Source organism: Lygodium microphyllum, chromosome 3, assembly GCF_053477565.2.
Source record: "Lygodium microphyllum isolate KBCC chromosome 3, Lygodium_microphyllum_v1.1.10, whole genome shotgun sequence".
NCBI classification, from domain to species: Eukaryota; Viridiplantae; Streptophyta; class Polypodiopsida; order Schizaeales; family Lygodiaceae; genus Lygodium; species Lygodium microphyllum.
The window spans coordinates 174,282,015-174,302,900 of NC_141137.1; the positions used below are offsets into that span (position 1 = coordinate 174,282,015).

At 38.9% G+C, this 20,886-nt stretch overlaps 1 pseudogene; it reads left to right on the top strand.

Moving 5' to 3' along the window:
* Positions 1-2,678: 2,678 nt before the first annotated feature.
* LOC148039226 (uncharacterized) lies at positions 2,679-3,548 on the top strand (annotated as a pseudogene).
* Positions 3,549-20,886: the final 17,338 nt, after the last annotated feature.

The following is a 20,886-nucleotide window of genomic DNA, read 5'->3' on the forward strand; positions in this document are numbered from 1 at the left end:
TTGGTGATAGTCGGATCTGGAAGTTAGGGATCCATAAGTCAAGAGATCTAGAAGTTGGATTTGGAAGTCAAATTCGAAAGTTGTATTCAGAAGTCAAATTTGGAAGTAAAGGATCCAGAAGTCACAAATTCCATATGGAATCTATTACATGCCGACCTTTAAAATTAATGTGCACAAAAAAGATATATCTAGGAAAGGTTTTCTTGTGGGAGATTACAGTGTATACAAGAAATTGGATTGCTGTGTGTGTGAGAGAGTGTATGTGAGAAGCCTGGTGGTGTGTAGGAGAAGCTCTCCTTCTACAATTCTTTGTACTTGAGACTGATTGTGATTGTTTTCCCATGGATGTAGCCAGAAGCTCTAGTGAACCACGTATATCCTGTGTATTGTCTCTATCTCTGATTGTATGTCTCTTAAGTATCTATTTTTGATTTTGACTAGTAAATCTCCTTAAGCTAACTATTGGACAAGTATCTTGGACTAGGGCAACATTAGGTTTGTCCCTAGTAACTAGTATGAGAGCAAGGTTACCTGCTAAACTCGTGAAGGAGAAGTTCCTTGGTCAAGTGGGAGTTATGGCAAAAGAAATCAAGTTGAAGATTGAGAAGTTTGATGCAAGAATTAGCAACATTGGAAGATACAGATGGAGGACTATCACTACTAAAAGGACCTCTACTTACCATTGGAAGGTGAGGATAAGAAGCCAACCACCATGACTCAAGATGAGTGGAAAGTCCTTGACATAGAAAGGCATTGGGGACTATTGGATTGATCTTGTCCTCTTTGACCATCTTCAATATCTTAGAGCAAAAGACAATCAAGGATTTGATGAAGTCCTTGGATACACTCTATGAGAAGCCATCTACATCCAACAAAGTCTTGTTGATGAAAAGGTGGTTTAACTTGAAGATGGCAGATGGTGGCTCAATGATAGAGTACATAGATGGGTTTGATATGCTCTATAGCTAGCTTACAATGAGTGGGAGTTACATTTGATTATGAGATTTGGACTCTCATCATGTTGTCTTCCCTTTCAGACAGCTGGGATAGTCTAGTTATGTGTAGCTAGCCTAGAGCCTGTTGGCTTCATACTAGGGCTTTGACTAGGCTTGACTAGTTTGTCCTCGGCTTGTGGTCACCCAATGGGTGGCGGTCTTTACTATTACGCACCAATGCAGCGGCTTGCCTACTTAATTCTCCCAATTGTCCACCTACTCTTCCTTAGATATTCTTATAGTCTCTAGCTGTATATATAGTAGCTCGACCCTTGGGTTGAGAGAGCTAGATCAAAGAAGTGGATTATTATGATGTTATTGTGTAGTCACATCAATCTCTCATCTTGTATGTACTAGTTGTTATTGTCATTTTAGTCTGTTGGAGTTGTGCCTTAGTTGTTCACTCTTGAGTCTCCACTGCACATAGTAGCCTCTTCACCCCTTTTGTACCGTTGGTAGTCGTGGACCTGACAGTGTTGGACGTGGTTAGCTTGTATGGTACGTTGGTTTGACAGAGTCTTGTTGTGTACTAGCATTCTATTTCTTATTTATGTTCTGTGTTGTGAGTTAGGCTTGTTGCTTTCAATTCTATGTGGTTTTATTTGCTAGTCATAGAGGTGTGCATGCATTAGAGCTAGCCTGATTGGGTGCATATTGCACATATAGAGTAGCCCCTTATCAGAGAGCATAGTACAACATTTCTATCTATAGTTGCTCTCAAAAATTTAGCAAACCCAGTGGGACCACTCTATTGGATAGTGCTAGCTAGGTGATGTGTGTAGTGCATGCCTCAAACCCGCTCTTGGGCAAGAAGAGTATGGCTGAGGAGTCCTAAGAGAACTCACCGGAACCTATCTAATCCTTGCAAACTTCCTACCTCCACTCTCTTGACATCAAGTGCAGCAGATATAGCTGCCTTTCCCTGCATCTATTCGGATCCCAAGGTAACTCTTTAAATGCCTATGTGAATGACCTGAATAATGAATCTCTATTGTCTCTTAAGAAGGAGTTAGAAAACTTAAGGCGACAACATGCGCTTCAAGACGAGAAGACATCATTGGTAATGAAATCTCAACCAATCCACATGGTGGTCCAACTCAAGAAGGGATTAGAAGAGTTAAAAGCTTAACAAGAAGCCAGGGTATAGGTATGGTGGACTATTTGTCATAAAGTGGGCCATTCATCTCAAGAATGCCCCCAGAGGATTCATTGTCAGTTCTGTGGCAAAGGGGGTCACAAGGCCAAGAATTGCTATCATATCAAGGGTGTTCACCATCTACACCCAACCTTTGCCTCGACTATGCAAATAGGGGCCATAACCAATCCTTCATGGCTATCTCTATCAGCCCAAGGTATGTCACCTTCTTTGTTACCTACCCCTCCCTTGGCCTAGAGCTTCTATACCACACCTACACCTTCATTAACGCCGACAGCCCGGGGACCAAATCGTATTATTCCACAAGCACCTCACCCTCCACGCTTCAATAACCCTAGAGTAACCAACGGCCTAGTAATGTGCCATAGGCATGGGGAGTATGGCCACTTTTAGACTCGTTGTTCGCTCCCTAAAGGCCCCTCTCCTTGTAGGCATTTCCCAGAAGCCAAAGATCATTATATTAGGGATTGACCAAGCAACGACTGTCCTCCTCTCTCAACATGATTTTCATTGCTACCTTACTTGCCATGCCCAAGCCTTTAGTGTTTACTAACCCATCACCTTCCCTGCAAGCTATGGGGATGCAAGAAGCCTCAAAAATACTTACAAGAGCCCAAAGAGTGGCTCAAGGGGCGCCAACTCAACAGCTTCCAACAGCCACTCATCATACTCACCCACCTAGGGGATCTGTGGATAACATGCTTGGCAATCAAGAGCCTATCGCCAAATCCAAGGTGAGCTCAGCTCTAGAGAAAGAATATGCAGAGACCCTACATGACCTTTCAATTCTGCTTGCACCCAAGGAAGCTTCTCATCTGTCAACTAAGGACATCTTGAAGACCTCTTATAAAAGTATCTCTCTGTACGAACTACTTCAAATGGATACTGCATCTTGGGGTGAAAGCCATACAAGATCTCTACCTGACTCATGGTGCGGTAATCCCATTAGAAGAGTCATATACAATCAGCTACCCACCAACCCCTATTTTACTGATTGCAAAAGTCCATGGTTGGCAGTCTCTATTTATAGCTAGCAATTCTTCAAAGTAATTGTAGATGGTGGATTAGGCATAAACCTCATGCTAGAATTCACTATGATCAAGCTAGGCTTGCAACTCACAAGAGCCACCACCTTCACCATAACCCTTGTTGACCAACATAAGGTCCAACCTATGGGCGTGGTGGAGCAAGTGCCCATGGTGGTTGGGGATTTCACTTTTCTTATGGATTTTGTGGTTTTCAAGTTACCACATATGGATGGTGGCTTCCCCTTACTGATTGGAAGGCCTTGGTTGAGGCATAACAAGACCTTACATGATTGGGGCAATGATAAAATGTGGATCACAACCCCTGATACCGATCACCATCAATTCCTCTTAGAAATTGGGACTGATTAGTCCAACAAGGGCACCACTTTCACTATTGGACAGTAGGAAGCCAGTAAGATCAAAGTTGGAGCAGCAACGAAAGACGTTTCAAAAGAGGAGCCAAAGCTTATTTAGTGGTTAGAAGCCTCTCTAGATCCTACATATTTAATTCTCGAGATGGAGATAGTCGAAGAAGGACTTGACTTTCAGAATGTAAAAGAATCATCATAGGAAGAAGTAAGCTCTATGGGTCTCGGTGGACCTATTACAAATCACTACTGAGGTAAGAAATCACCTTTGTATGTGTAATTAGAGAACATGCCATTGGATGTGAATGTACAGCCTAAACAAACCAAGAAGGAAATCATCGCAACGTCCATGAGGCTAGGGTAGGACTAGGTCTACTCCAAAGACATCCAGAATGACTTATCAATTGAGGAACTTCCTCCAGCCTAGTTGCAAGAGAAGATTCAAGAACTTCCTATTGACCAAACCCCTACCCATGATAGGGATACTCTTACTATAGCTAGCCAAGATGCCATAATAGAATGGAATCCATCAAATTAGTAGGTCAAAGAGGTGAACATTGGTATAGAGGCAGAGCCTAATCCGATACTCGGACCACCCCATATTATTGGATCAGCTGATCACTTTTATTTTCAGCTGGATAGATGTCTTTGCTTGGTCTTACAAAGGCATTCCTGGTATCAATCTAGCCTTGGGTGTACATACCATTTCCTTAGTGGAGAATAACAAGCCTATCAGAGGCCGGGCATTTAAGCTCAACCCCAAGTATGTAGTGGCTATCAAGAAGGAGCTAGGCAAAATGTTAGACATAGGGATTATTGCACCCATTGAGCATTCAGATTGGCTATCCCCAATGGTGATTACTCCCAATAAACATTCTAATAAAATCCAGGTTTGTGTGTATTTCAAGGCTCTTAACAAAATCTTCCACCACAAGTCTTTCTCTTATTACCCAATGGCTAACGGACAAGCCCGAAGTACCAACAAGGTTCTCATTGCAATGCTTTAGAAGACTTGCTTCCTTCATCCCACCACTTGCCCAATAGCTATTTGGATGCCACTTGGGCCTACAGGACAACTTTCAAGGCTACCACTTAGTAGTCCATGTTTCAACTTGCCTTTGGTTTGGAAGCAGTTGTGCCTTTTGAATTCGAGGTCACAGATGGCATATACAAGTCCATCATGTTGAGAAGATCCCCTCGTTGTAGAAGTGTCTGAGCAGGTGGATGCACCCATCCACCACGGAATAGATTGTGGCTATTAGAGAAAGGATGCCCATTAAGTCACTGAGCTCTATCAGGACTTCCTTCTTCCTCCCTCTAAAGCCAGGCATCCGTGTTGTCGTCTTATTATCTTCTTGATGCAAGAACTTCTTCTTATGGCCATGATCAAACAAACATTGCTTTTTCTTCTTGATTGAATCACCAGCTACTATTTCTAGCTTGTGCTAGACAAGGTTGCCTAGTGCATGCCCAAAGATGACCTTGCAGGTGAATAGAGACTCAGAACTTCAATCATCGGCTACTGATTCCTTTGCCTAGCTTCTTCATAGTTTCTAGGCCAAGTTGGATCTTAAGACCTCAACACCAGGGTGGGGCCATATTTCTTTTCAAAAAATTCTTGTTTCTCCATTTTCTCTTTACTTAGCTTGAGGGAGAGCCTTCGTTTTTTGGTTTTTTTCTTTGGTTTTTTGGGTGACCAATGAGAGTGTGCTAAGTGACACTCCTCTCCTTTAAGCAATTGTTTTTTGGGCATAGAGCAATAATCAAGGTTAATATGGTGTCAAGTACAACACTCAAGCTCTATTCAAGAAACTTGAGAATGAGGGACATGTGGTGAATTGGGATGCTTTGACTTGATGTAGGTCCTTCATCATATACCATGTATTCTGGTGGATGGATGGCAATTTATTGCTAGTTTGGGTTTTCATGTCTAAATAGCAACTTGTACACTCATTTTCTATGCTATATATCTTTTGACAATATCAAATGACAATTTTAATTCTTGTGACATATGTCAAATGTGCATGTATACATGTTAATTAATACAATGTTTTTGTCGCTCATTTTGTTTTGTATTTATTTTGTATATGTTGCTCTTATATGTTTGTGCAGTACAATTACATATGGTAATCAATGGTAGAATGGTGTTCCTTGCTATATGATGTATCCTAGTGTTAAAAAATATGCTCCATATATAGCATGCACCACCATTTTTCCTAAAAACATTTGTTGTTATAGTCATTGATATACACATTGGTATATGAACACACTTTCAATATATACATTGGTACAGAGAATTTATTATCATTATTTGCATTAGAATAAGCATTGATATGAGTGTTGATATGTACATTGGTATGTGTGTTGATATTGGCATTGATACTGGCATCAATTCATATCGATGCATATACCAACTATATGAGATTGATGCCTATATCAATGTGCACATCAACAGATGCGATTTTTTAACCCAATGCAAATTTGTGCGTGTGGGCATCCCTATGACCTTGACATGTTGTAATGTGTGGTTATTTATCATAGAGATAGCAAAAAGGGATCTTAAGAGCAATCATGTGTGTGTGTGTGTAGTGATAGATGCTTGCTAATCACTGCTGCCCATCTTGAGTTTCAAAGTTAAGAGTAGAGAGAAAAATTAGATAGAGTGTTAGGGCTAGGTTACACTCTTTGTGAGGGACACAAGAGGGGATTTGGAGATAGATGAGAGAGGTAAAGGCCATGATTCTCTCTTAGCTCTCCCTAGAGAGATAGATCACAAGGACTATTAGGGTACATTTTGATGAGAAACATGAAGGTAATGATTCTATCTCAAATATCTCTCTAGTGTTCTCTCTTTAAGAGGGGGTAGATTCTCATCTTTCTCTCTCTATCATGCTCTCAAATCTCTCTCTAGGAGGGGAGAAGCCCTTAGGATAGGAGGGCTTTAATTTTTTAAAACCCAGGATTTTACAAAATAGTATGCCTAAAGATGGTGTATATAGGTAAGATTTAAACACATGAACATATAGAGAGCGAGAAATGCCATTTTATAAATTTTTATATATAAAGAATATATAAATTTATATTTATAATCCTATCTTATAAATGTATATATGAATAATAAGTTAGGATTTAATTTTTAAAACCCAGGCTTTTACAAAATAGTAAGCCTAAAGATGGTGTATATAGGAAAGATTTAAACACATGAACAAATAGAGAGTAAAAAATGTCATTTTATAAATTTTTATATATAAAGAATATATAAATTTATATACATAAATAATATATGATGCCATCTTATATATATAATGCATTTGGGTAATTTCACTTGGTCACATAAATAATAAGTCACTTGGTCGCATAAAAGGGAAATTAAGAAAAGCAAGGGGGAGAAGGTGACAAGCATATGTAGAGGTATGACATGCACGTAAGGATATGGCTATAGGAGCAAAGCAAAGCCCTCACTACATGAGCATGCTTAGTGCTCACACATCTGGTTTTTGCTCACTAACTATTAGCATTGATATGGGCTAGAGCCTCACTCTTTATGAATGTAGAGACCATTGAATTGGAAGAGAGTCTATGATGCCTAGAGAAACAAGGAGCTACTTGGAAGTAAGCATAAAGAAAGGGCACGAGCCACAAATATTGAGTCTAGCCCCTATTGGTGGTGTAATGGGTACCTGAGCTCACAAGATCATGGGTGGTTATGAGGTTGAGAGTAAGTCACATGTCTCATCACCAGCTATAATTTTTTATAAACTTCAAGCAAACTAGTGAATAACATCTAAGCAAGACTCTTAGAAAATCACAATTTTTTTGAGCCTGAACAAGAGCCATTGAGTTGATAGGTGCTTGTTTGCAACCCCTTTACCCTAGAGGGCAAGAAATCATAGTGCTCTCATGTTACGTAGCTTGTAATGGCTCACATGAGCCACCTATGGTGGTGGTAGAGTTCAATCGGATATTGAGACTGCATGTCAAAGTGCAAGTGGTGAGTCTATCCTAGGTTTAGGGGTGAGGGCACATGGCATGCTTGTCAATGAGGTGTTATCCTCATTCTCTCTATGGTTGGGTGGTGACCATGAGCTCCCTACCCCCTCCTCCTATGGCTATGGTAGAGTCCTATAGCAATGTTATGCCAATGTAACATTGGTATTAGAGCTAGCAAAGTCCTCTTCCTCTCCCTTCTTGCATACAAGCACCAAACACTCTTGAAGTGGATAAGAGCTAAGTTCTTGTTCCTTATCTTCCACACATTTTCATTAATGCAAGTTTTAATTATGTGTGTGAAACTTGAAAGGGAGTTTCCTCCATCTCTTGTTTTGATTTAGGTGTTTATGACAAGTGAAAAAAAAATGATTTTATGTGGAGTGAAGCAATTAAGAAAATGCATTTCCCTCTCATTGCTATGGGAAAACAGCAATGCATATGTTCACTATACAATTGTGACAATTGCTTTGGATATATTGTTGGGGGTTTTTTTTTTTCCAACAAAATGCTCTTTTTTTATATATTAACGAAACCAGTTACAAGTATTGAAGTTTCATCACAAAGCTGAGATCTATATTTACAAAGGAGACCATTCTTCCAATGGTTTGATCCAGATCATATCTAAGCCTTTGTTTCCTAGGCTTCATATTTCTCTTCTTTAGTAGGCTTTGGATCCGTGTTGATAGATAATTGCGCTTCCTGGAGTAGTACCTTTCTCCAGCACTTACAAGACATTGTTGTAATGATAGAGAGTTTCTAGTGGCCCCTTGAAAGATGGCCGAGAGTCTTTGGATCCATAGGAACTAGAGGATTTCAGTTCTTCTTATCGTCCAAAGTTCACTTGAGCATCCGATTGATTCCCCTAATAAGAGCTGTTTCCAAGATAGGCTTCCTTTGCCTCCACTGGCTATATATCTGTTGATTTTAGAGATCCATGGAGCTATAGACTTACACTGGAGAAATATGTGAATGTCGTCTTCCTCCATACCACATCTGGCGCACTTCCCATCTCCAAATCCTAGCTGCTTAGCTTTCTTTTGCGTCCAAATTGCTCTGTACATGATCAACCATGCCAAGCATGCCTTTTTTGGTTCCACACTGAATATTTTTATTAGCCACATATGGACACTGATGTATCTAACTTTGTATCTGAATGTTTAGTTTGTCAACGAGTTAAAAGACACCATGGTAAACAATATGGTTTACTAATGCCATTATCTATTCCATCACGACCATGGAAACAGATTTCAATGGATTTTATCACTGGTTTACCAAACACTAAAGCTAACTATGATATGATTTGGACTGTTGTAGACAGGTTTAGCAAACAAGCATATTTTATTCCATGCAAGAAAACTTTAACTGCATCTCAAGCTGCTCAATTGTTTTTGAAAACTGTTTTCACTAATCATGGTTTATCAAAAGTTATTATTTCTGATCGTGATTCTAGATTCTGTAATAATTTTTGTATTACTTTGTTTGCTAACTTAAGAACAAAGATTGATTTTTCATCTGCATTTAATCTTGAAACAAACGGACAAACAAAAGCTACTAACAGTACTATTTTAGATCTTTTATGTGCTTACACTATTTCAAAACAACATACACGAGATACATATCTACTTTTACTTCAGTTTCCATATAACAATACACCACATATAGCTACAAAGAAAGCACAATTTGAAATTATTTATGGATATAGATTGCCTACACTTGTTGCATCATTATCAAACAAAATTCAAACTGCTGATGATATTGCTAATATGCATGCCACTATCTTTGATGAAGTTAAAGATATGATTGCCAAAGCCCAGCAATCATATACAAAACAAGCAAATAAAAAAAGATAGGCTATGAATTTTAAAGTTCATGATTATGTTTGGTTACATATAGAAAAACGAAGATTACAAAGTGTAGATAAACACCCAGTAGTGAAATTAGCACCTAGATTCTATGGACCATTCAAGATCATACACAAAATCAATGACAATGCATTTAAACTGGAACTACCACAACATTGGAAAATCCACAACACTTTTCATATCAGTTTATTACGACCCTTTAGAGGCCAATTACTTGTACACCCTATCTTTGAAAACCCTCCTTTACTAGATGATGAAATTGAAATCCTTAAGCCTGAAACTATTATAGATACTGACTTTATGACCACTAGAACTGGCCGTAGATATTCTAGATATTTGGTTAAGTTTAAAAACCATCCTGTTGAACAGGCCCAATGGATGCACGCTAGAGACTTAAATGCTTTTCCCACTCTGTTAGCTCCACATTGAGCTAATAGCAATTAAGGACAATTGCTATCCCACTCTGGGGATATGATGCCAGGAGGCATATTACACGGTGGATTCCGTGCCACGGTGGATTTCGTGAGGTTTTACAGTGGATTTCATAAGATTTTATTACCAGGGCTCATACACAAAGTGGATTCTTTGTGCGAGAAGTCGATGGGGATGCCTATCCTTTTCGGGTGGTTTGTTAATTTTATGTGTATATGGGTGATTCCATAGCAGGTGATTCCGCAAAATACATATTTAAATTAATAAACTTTTATGAGTTTAGAGTGTGCACTCGTGATAAATTAAGGTTAGGATTGATTTCTAACCAATTTATTTATATAGCTTAAGACTGCTAGGTGTTCACTTTTGTCGATTTAATTGTATTATTTTTCTAACAATTGTGAATGCTTCAGTTGATGTGTAGAGCTAGCAGCGGTAGCAATGGAAAGCATTGGAGGATAGCGTGTATTCAAAGTTATCATCAATATTTTGATGGGCGCATACCTTAGGCATGGCGTCTATATTTTGTCACACTTATTTATCAAAGCGTTTGATATTTATTTATTATTTTTGTATGCGCATGGACGCACAATTTAAATATTTTTATTGGACATTGTATTTGGGTACCGCTTGACTTCTTAGGCACCCATTAGCTTTAATTCTTTATTGGCACAAAAGCAAACTCAAGCTAAAGTGTGCTGTTTTGTAATTTGGGCTATTATTTGAGCTTGAAGATGAATAATATATAAAATACATGCTTTGTGGAGCGCTCACACAAGGCATGGGGGAAGATTGCACCCAATTGGTCTCTTGTTCATGTCGTGCAAGCTTTCTACATTGATTTGTGTGCAAAAAGTAGAGTTCTTTTGTTCTTGGGGACCTTCTGATGCTCACTACATGTGCTTACGGCATCTGATCTGTGCACCAAACATGGCGGAGTATAAAGCCTTGATTATGGGACTGAATATTGTCAAAAAAGGTGGTATTCAGGAGTTGTTAGTAAAAGGAGATTCCCAACTGATCTGAAATCAACTCAAGGGAACATATACAGTCCGGAATCCCATCCTTCGTATGTATCATCGAACTGTTATAACCCTACTTGATGAATTTGAGAGCGTCTCTCTTTAGCTAATTCCACATTATTGGAATCAATTTGCAGATTCATTAGCCAATTTTTCTTATGAAGAGGACCTCTTCTTCAACTGTGGTCTTAGTCCAAATGTTGTTATTGATAATGAGACTAGACCTGGTCGCTTGTGGGGAATGTTATCAGACCATGCGTTATATGGCAGGTGATGGTTGATATGGGTAATGCGAAGAGTAGCCGAGACCCATCTACCACTATTATCTTGGACCCACAGGTTGATTCAACGGCATGTTATGTGTACACCTCTTGCTATATATGCAGAAGGTATGGGTCACAACTTGATGCATTTAATTTAGGGCTGCGAGCCCTATTTTTCCCCTTGGAATAGAGCGTATTTTTATATATAGGCTTTCTTCCAAGGAGGGATCTATATGAGCTGGTTTGATTAATTTCTTTAGGCCAAGAGGGCTAGTTGTTTTAAGGGTTTAATATTTGATTTCTTTAGGCCAAGAGGAATAGTTTATTTGCAGTACAAATGTGTTATTCCTTTAGGCCAAGAGGACCCTATGTCTGTTTGGTGCAAGTATGTTTAATGGGTTTTTTTTAAATTGATTGCATCATACAGGTTGATGAAGTTACTGGAGGGAGCCTTTGCTGCGGAGGAGCTCCTTGTGGCCATTCTAGGTGGTTTCATCTCCCTTTTGAGGTTTTTTTTCCCTTAAGAAATTAATGATACATGTGCGTGTGAGGGTTACTTTCTTTTTGTTTATTGGGGACTGGCAATCGAGGCATGGAGTCCCAAGTTTAGGTTTGGTATGTCTATGGGAGGTCTGAGTAGTCATTGCCTCCTGCAACAGTATTGTCAAGCACTAAACGATCTGTTTTCGATTGGAATTTCTAGTGACCCTATTCTGCTGACCTGCTAGGTGGCTGATCTAGGAGGTCCTGTTAGTGTGAGGCAGCTAGAGAAGCCTACTAAAATTACCCAAAAGAAAAAACCCTAAATATTTGAAAGAAAATATATGAATATACGAAGGTGTGTAAAAAGGGGTTTTAACCCCTAAAACAATACAATAGAAAAGAAAGAAAATTCTTTGAGCGGTTGTTTATTGCCTTGTGAAGGCTTGGTAGATTCATGGGTGTGAGACAAGACCCAGGGCCGATGCCTTTTCTTCCTAGGGGGGAGGCAACTAGCTGAAAAGCAAAGAATAAAAGAAGGTTGGAGCAAAAATAAAAGTGAGCATTAGAAACGGATTAAGTGTCGCCTCGCGAGGGCTTGGTAAGTTCTTGGGTACTGAGACAGGACCTGAGGCTGATGCCTTGTTCTCCTTGGGTCACTATGCTCAACTCCCTCCTTTTTATATGCCCGAATATAGAAAATAAGAGGTTAAAAGACCAATGTGCTAAAAGCAAATATTTCTTGATTAGGCTATAGGAGTCCTCGCCTTGTAGGAGCTCCTAGTTGAGTTGTCCTCAGTTAGAAAGGTAGTTCAGACCACCACTTAGGATGACCTCTTTGATAGTTCTTTTTAGCTTAGCCATGTTGGAGCAGCATGTTAGTGACTAGCTATGGTCTCTTATCAGTTTGTGCTAGGCCTACTCCTTGTGGATTTCATGCTTTGGTTTTGTCAAGGGGTAGGGTGAGAGTTGTGATGTGTTTCATTGTGTATCTATTTTGTATCAGCTTGATGCTCTTTGGTGTTGTGTTTATGTGTAGATTCGTTCGTGGGATTCGACGGGTTGAGTCGCCCTATCCCGTGGTCGCTATTGATAGATGATTTTTGACGCTCAGAAGTGCTTTAAAATAGCCAAAAGTTTCCATTTTTTGGGAAAAAATAGACTTCGTCGAAGGCGGCAACTACAATCAGTATGATTTTGAGCGGCAATGCCTAAAAAGTGCTTAAAAGAGCCATTGGATAGCATTCGATGAATTTTCATAATTTTTTGGCATGTCAAGTGAGACTCTGGGAGATGCCCAGCAGTGGGGGACTTCAAGACGAATACCCAGGATTTTTCAGTGGGCCGAATCGGAGGCCGGACGATCGATTGGGAGTGCCCAAGAGGCTAAGGCCAAAGAGAGCCAAGTATAAATGATCTTAGGAGCCAAAGGGGTGTGCCTATTGGGATATCCCTTTGGAGGCCCCTAATTTCTTGAATTTTGTGGGGGGGCGGGACCGTTTTTTTCAGCGCTGATCAGATGGAGGCGCCATCTTCATGCTTGATGAAGAGGGGGGTTGGAGAGGCTAAAAGCAACCCCCCCAACTGATCTGATGCATTATCTTCTTGATATCTTCGCTCTCCATCGCCAATCTCCGCTCCTCCATTGGCTGCCTGATTGCTGAGATAGAAAACCAGTATTTCTCTCTCCTCCCTCCCTCTCTCTTAAGAGGCAATTCATGCCTATGAAGAGAATTGAAGATCGATTGAAGATTGCTTGTCCGACATGGTACCGGATCACTCTCGGATTGGTGAAGGGCTAGGGTTTTCTATTTGGAGGTGGGCTAAGCATTGAATGAGGGCTGATCTGCAGTCCCACATCAGATTTTAAAACCCGCAAAGAAGGGAAAAACCGATAATTCTATTTTACAAAGGAAAAATGCTTATTTTTTACATTTGATTGAGTCAATGTTGTTCTTATGGAGTGAAATTTGGTAGGAATGTTGTTCACTATTTGTTCTATGCTTCCATGATGAAAACATCAGAAAAAAAAAGTTAAAATGCTGGAAATAATTTTTAGAAACCGGTAAAACAAGGTTTTTATGAGAAAAATGGGATTTTTGGTGTTTTCGAGTGGGATAAACCAATACACATGGGATAAAATGCTAATAAAATCTATATTTCTGTTGTTCTAAGAATCAAGAGCCACAACTCTGAAAATATATCAATTTTTAATTGGAAAAATAGATCAAAATAGAGAAAAATGGAAGAAAATAAGAGGAAAAATATGAATATGCCTTACAAAAATACAAAAAATTATAATAAGTGGTTGTGGATGTATGGTGGGGCAAAGCATGAGATTTGGCCTCAGTTTTCCCTATCTTTTTGTTATAGTGTGTGATTTATTACTCTTTATACACTAAATCATGACAAAACAACCTCTATATACTTATGCAATGAAGCAAAACTTAAACGGTAAGGGGGAGTAGAATTTTGTGCAACAGTTTGAGGGCTAAAATAATACAAATTCTAATTGGTTTTTCTATGCATAGCATTTAGGAAACGGTTTATTTGGAAATTAGGGATCTAGTAGCACAAGGTTTGCCTTTGTGCTAGATTCTTGCAATGAAGCATATGCGTATTAGTTGGAATTCATGGAAAGATTGTTTGCGTACTAGCACATAGACTGATTTCGAAACATAACCGTTTGTGCACGATGAGACATCCACTATTGCATTAATCATATATGTGGTATCAACTCCTAGAAATGCATAGCAATTGTTTGATTTATAGTTGACCCACACTTGAGAGGGTGAAAATTCCCTTGCCGTAGGTTATCAGTTCGTTCCTTGGGGAAAATTATTGGTAAGAAACATGGTATCTCCTGGATCTTGCTGAGAAAGAGAGGAGTCTTGTATGAATGTGTTTATATGTAAAAGTAGCTCATCTAGGGGCCAATCCCCAAGATGTAGGAGAGCTGCAGTGGGGCCACGGCAATCAGCCGGTGGGGTGCCTCCTTCGTGTGTGATATGTGGCGCTTATTGTCAATATGTGTGGGATACCCCCTTTGAGGGGTTTTGGGGAAGGTGCCGTTGGACTCTTATCCAGCTACAAACGCAATATTGGAAGTACCTAGTGTGCATTTAGTCAGATGCTACTGGATTGCGAGGCTGGGTGGTGGTGGAGGTGTCTATTGTATACATGAGGTCCGGCTAGTGCCATAGCCAGTGCCGCCCATTTTTTGGTCCCATCAACTCTTTGATTTTCTTAAGAAGACGAGAAACTCATCTAAGTTTATGTATAATTAGGAATACGTTGAATGTTTTTTTTAATTTGCAAAGATCCCTTGGGAGATTTTCTAAACTCAAGTATTTACAAAGTTTTATACTTGAAATAGGCTTTAACTCTCATGTTGATAATTTGCTTCATTACATAGATAAAGAATGAAATTTGTGGTGCCATCATGTGATTTGGACCGGGTACTTCTGCAGGGCAGAAGGTTGTATGGGCTGGAGACAAAGATTAACTTGAAGATAAGTCAAGGAACTTGTTTGAACTTGTTTTTCAAAAGGACTACTTGCTCTATATTCATGTCTGTGCCATAAATTATGCGAATGAACCCTATTCCCTAAAAGGCTTAATTAAGGAAGCTGGTTTTAAATGTCACACATAAAATTGGTAGGACCTAATTGAATAACTAAAGAACACATATTGAGGAAAGCGGGTGGGCAAAACCCCCGACAAGTTTGTCCTACAGTAGGGTGGTCTCAGAGAACTAGGAGGCTTCTCACAAGGTTTTAGTGACAATCGACCCTTAGAAATTGTTAGGATAGAACCCCGATTCATGCCATTTTAGGGGACCGAAATGGGACTATGCCCTACGAGTAGAGAGGTTAAGCGGTGCGTCCCTCTTGTTTCCCATTCTCTTTGAACCAAGTGTGGCATGGATCTCTTCGGCTTGGATATCCCTGCATAAAGTAGGATGTCCAAGACCTGACGCTAGAATGCTGTTAGGAGACCTTGACCACTAGGAACCCAAAATTTAGGTTGATCCCAATGGGTTCAATGTTCGAACTCGAGAGACCCTAGGTGACAAACCCCATAACATTCCATGGGAGTGTTGTGCAACGTCACTTAGATTCGTCTCTCGATGGACCGCTAGAAACGTGCTTAGACAGCCGATAAGCAAGCACTTTACAACCAGGTTTAGAATTATGTCTCTAAACCCTCACTTCTAGATGTGTACGTCTCATGGGTTGAAGGACCCACCCTAGCATCTTTGGAAGAATTGAAAGTGGTAAAAATATTATAATTTTTGAATATCATTATTCGATGAAGCTTAAGCTAAGAAATGAAAAAAAAAAGAGAAACTATAAGGATACCAAAAATAAGCCGTGGTGCTATTAATGCACAGGTCTTTTTAGACCCTCAACCTAAGAACAAAGCACCAACAACATTCTACCATGCTATGTACACCTCTCCCTCTCTCTCTCTCTCTCTCTCTCATATTGTGCTCTATTTTCCCTTAGTTTCCATGTAACATTTCAAGTTATTACCCCCCAACCCCATGTGAATTGGGGTTTGGAGGGGGGGACTTTGAAAAGCTATATACCTTTAATTTATTTTTTCAAGTTTTTAAAAAAAGCTTACATCAGTTGTTCTTGACTTGTTCATCACTTCCATCTCCACATCAATTTGGACCACCACCTCGACAACATCAATCTCCTCCCCTACCTCAAAAACCACACCCCCACCACAATCCAATGACTAACGACTTCTCATCTATCACCACACATGTGGATGACTACAAGTGGCCTTGAAAACAATGAGGAGAGAGAGAGCTCCCATTTGTGCTAACAATAAGGAGAAATGGAGAGGCTATTAGCCTTAAGCTAAGGCTATAAAAGCCTTGGCCTTATGGCCTTTATGTTAATCTTTTTTTTGCTATTGAGGATGCACAGAGAGAGAGAGAGAGAGAGAGAGAGAGAGAGAGAGAGAGAGAGAGAGAGTAGTGGGTAGGGGAAGAGAAGATAGTGGAACAAGAAAGAGAAAGAAGGGAAGAAGAGGAGCAAAAGAAGGCAAGGGAGAAGGGAAGAAGTAGAGGAAGAGAAAGAGGGTAAGTTAGAGGAGGAGAGGTAGAGAAGAAGAGTAAAACAAGAAAAGAAAAGAGAGGTAGAAGTAGAGAATGAAGAAGAGAAGGAGGTAGAAAAGAAGAGGAGAGAAGGAGAATTAGAGAGAGAAGAGGAGAAGAATGTGTTAGAGGGGAGGAGAAGAGGGGGAGGGAGAGAGAGGTAGGAGTAGAGGGAGAAAGTTAGAGAGAGATAGAGGAGGAAGAGAGAGGTAGGGATTGAGGGAGAGAGAGAGAGAGAGAGAGAGGAATAGAGTGGGCAGATTAGAGACATAAAGATAAAGAAAGGTAGTGGGAAAGGAAGGAAATGAGAATAAGAGAAGAGAGAAGGAGGGTTAGAGAGGGATTCAAAGAAGAATAAAAGAAGATGAGAAGATACAAAGACAACCAAAGAACTATCCAAGGACTATTGAAATAGTAACGAAATGAATAATCAAGAGAGTGAAGGAGCTAAGAGTTGGAATCACGCCCAAGAGGAGCACTTCATGTTTGAAACATGAAATTGAAGTAACATCCATAATCCCAAATCCTACTTGATCACATGAGATGCCTTCATATTGAGTTAAATAATATAAAAAGTAAAGGATGTAACTCAATCGTATAATCATGTAGAAATGTGCATTATCTTGCATAAGGGGCTTGATTTCATGGCTAAATTACAAAGACTTGCATTATCTTGCATAAGGGGTTTGATTCCATGGCTAAATTACCAAAGACTTGCATTAGGAATGGGTAGTAGATAAAGTGAGCATGGAGTTGTAATGAGAAGTTGTATTCATTTTCTATGGAAGGAAGAATAAGTCGTTGTGGATTGTATCTTTGTATGGCAAAGTATCCAAAGGACATGGTTTTGGTTTGTTGAATTTTTCTTTTCTAGAAAATGCTAATTGTTTTGGGAAAGAGATGGTCCCCTTAGCAAGATAAGTTGATTTACTCTTATGTATATTTACATGATTTCTTGGTTGAAAATGAATGTTTTCCTAGCTGATAGGCTGATCACCTTGGTTGTATACTTGTACAAAAGTTCTTATGCCCTACTGTTATGGGGACTCTAGCTATAAATTCCTTAGATCGAGTCTAACTCCTTTGAGCCCACTTACTTAAGTAAAAAATGCAATGCACATATAGATGTCGGGGTGCTCAACAATGGTAGTTGTTAAGTATCTATACAAGTAAATATACAAGGGGCATGATCATGAAATCATCAAATTTTTTGCTTCTAGGATTGATTTAGCATTAAATGATATGAGTGTTTTTGAAGTGGATGATCCCCTTTTACAATATGAATATGCATACAACACATTAGAACAACATAGAATTTTGTTTCTATGGAGACAATGTTGAATGATGGGCATGAAATTGCATATAATATAGTAATGGATGTCCTAGATGCAAACTCTAGGAATATATTCTTTCTAGATAGTCCTAGTGGATTTGGAAAGATTTTTACTTTATAAGTGTTTGATTGCTAACTTGTATCATCATATAGCATTAGCAACAACATCATTTGGCATTACTATCTTCTACTAGGTGGTTGTACAAGTCACTCAAGGTTTAAAATCCCATTAGAACTAGATTATCAATCCACCTATAATATTCATGTTCAAAGTGACCTTGCTCAATTATTGAGATAATTGAGCCTTATTTTGTGGGATGAGAGTCCTGTGTACACTGACATGTTGTGATGTAATTGACAAGACTCTGAGGGATATTATGAGTTGTGATAAACCACTTGGTTGAAAGGTTACTTTATTTGGAGTTGATTTTAGATAGATCTTACTAGTAATGATGAAATGATCCCTTAAGAATATTGTTAATGCATCACTATGTTACTCTCATTTGCAGCATAATGTTAAGGTGCTAAGGCTATTAGGGAATATGGAAGTATCAATGGTTGGCAATGTGATAAATAATGGGTTCATTAGCCGAATTCAAGGGGTATGGAATGGAGTGGGCCTTACTAAAAATTAGGTACCTATTCACCTAGCATGGTGTCAACAAGACACTCTATCAAAACCTTGCTTAATAGTATTCACAATGAAGTGTCCATTGTACATGACTTTGAAGCATATCTTAATAAGCATGCTATACTTACATTGCGAAATACAAAGGTGGCTACTTTGAATCATCATGAATTATAATTGATACCAAGAGAGGATTTGTAGTATTATAGTGACATTAGGAATAAGTCTTCATCAACTGTTGCTAACAATTGTCTATGCTCTTCACTTAACATTCATCATTTACTTTCCTAGGTGAGGAGTTTCCTTGTGTAATGTGCAACAACCCACACATTTTGGTCCTCGCCATAAGATGACATGTCCTTTTTTTTAGCAATGTGTGACCTAGGCAAAGAAATTTGTGAAACCAACTTTGATCGATTTTCCTCCTCATTTGCATATTCCATAACAAAAGCAAGATGCAAGATTAATTTATCAAAGAAGTACTTGATATAAACATGATCACCAACAATTATTCCATGCTCCCCATATGTGGAAGATGGATAAGTTAGGTGTGAGGGAGATATACACATGGAGGAGCTAGTCATGAGGCTTCTACATTTGCTTCATTAATTTTGTTATGTTCACCTCCTATCTTTACAGAGATCATGATGCTGTCATCTAAAGTCAACAAGTTCATTGAATGAAAGAGTACACAATGTAAGGATAGTTTTCAAATATAGAAATATAGTTTGTCAATTTTAAGGAGAAAACCCTTTTGCAAAGTAAACATTGTGATAGGAACATACCTGATTTCTACTAGTGTTGCCATGGTCACCAAAAACTATAGTGTGATTACTCATTGGCCCCAACTTGTAGACCTTACCATGTGTCTTACCACCTATAATTCCTATGTTACATCAAGCTTTCAAAATTCAAGTAGAGAAGATTGCATTTTGAGAGAAGCCCTGCTCATGCATGCAACCCATGTTAGGATAAGATAAGAATATGTAAATATGTGGACAAAAGGATCCCATTCTTATCCTCATTGTAAATATCCTAGATTGTTAAAATAGGAGCTCACCTACCTCATTTAACAGCCATGTATATATACAGCTACTAGCAATGAAATCAACAACTACAATTCGCTCTACTTAATATCTTGTCTCTATCTCTCTTTCTCTCATTGTGCATAGTTTCTTCTCATCTACTTATCCTCTAGTTCTTTCTTTTCACCCATGGTATCAAAGCCCTAGGTTCTAGTTCTCTAGGTTATCATATCTTCTCCAAAATCAAAAATCACTTATCTCCCTTTACTCTCTTTACTCCAATGGCTCTTGTCAATGCCACTACTTCATAATTGATACATCAAGATTGACAAACTCAATGGCAGTAATTATCAAGTCTAGAAGCTAAGGATGGAACTATACCTATCCCAACCTAACCTTTGAAATGTCATCAATGGCAAGGAAGAATGCCTTGAACAAGAAGGACCAAATAAGGAAGATTGGATGCAATGAGATGTAGCTACAAGGATGGAGATTCTTATCCATTGTGGAGATTGACAAAGTACAACTAGTAAGAACAATACCAATTGCAAAAGGTATTTGGGATTTCTTCAACCATACCTATGAACACACAGATATTGTATATCAAATGACCATGTTCAGAAAGTTAGCCACTACCACTCACTATGCATGAAGATCAATTTACCACTAAGTTCTTAGAACATTGGCAATCCCTACTAGATGAAACCATAATATTTGGATTATTTATCTCTAAAAAAGTACAAGCAATGTTTTTCCTCTCCTCTTTGCCTCTATCTTGGAGAGACTTTATTATCACTCAAACCTCCACTGATAAACTCAAGCTTCAGTCTCTCATCAATAGAATCAAAAAAGAGCAAGTCACAAGGGATACTGTTTCCACTTCTTTTACTCAAGAGTCCAAAGCCCTAGTTATAACTACCTATAACCCAAAATATCTTCATAAAAGAGCTCACACCCTTCACCCAAAGCCCATGTTTTCTCCTCAATCCAATTTCAAAGGAATCCTGTGCAATCCTCATTACAAACCCAACTATCATTAGTCGTTTCAATCCTTATCCATTTCTAAAAATCCTCACTATCATGTCATTGAGAAAAGGATTGTTGGCCAAAAGTTAAATTCAACAAACATCACTCAAAGGGGTAAGCTCACTTTGTTAGCATTGGAAATGATGACATAGAAGATCAATTAGATAC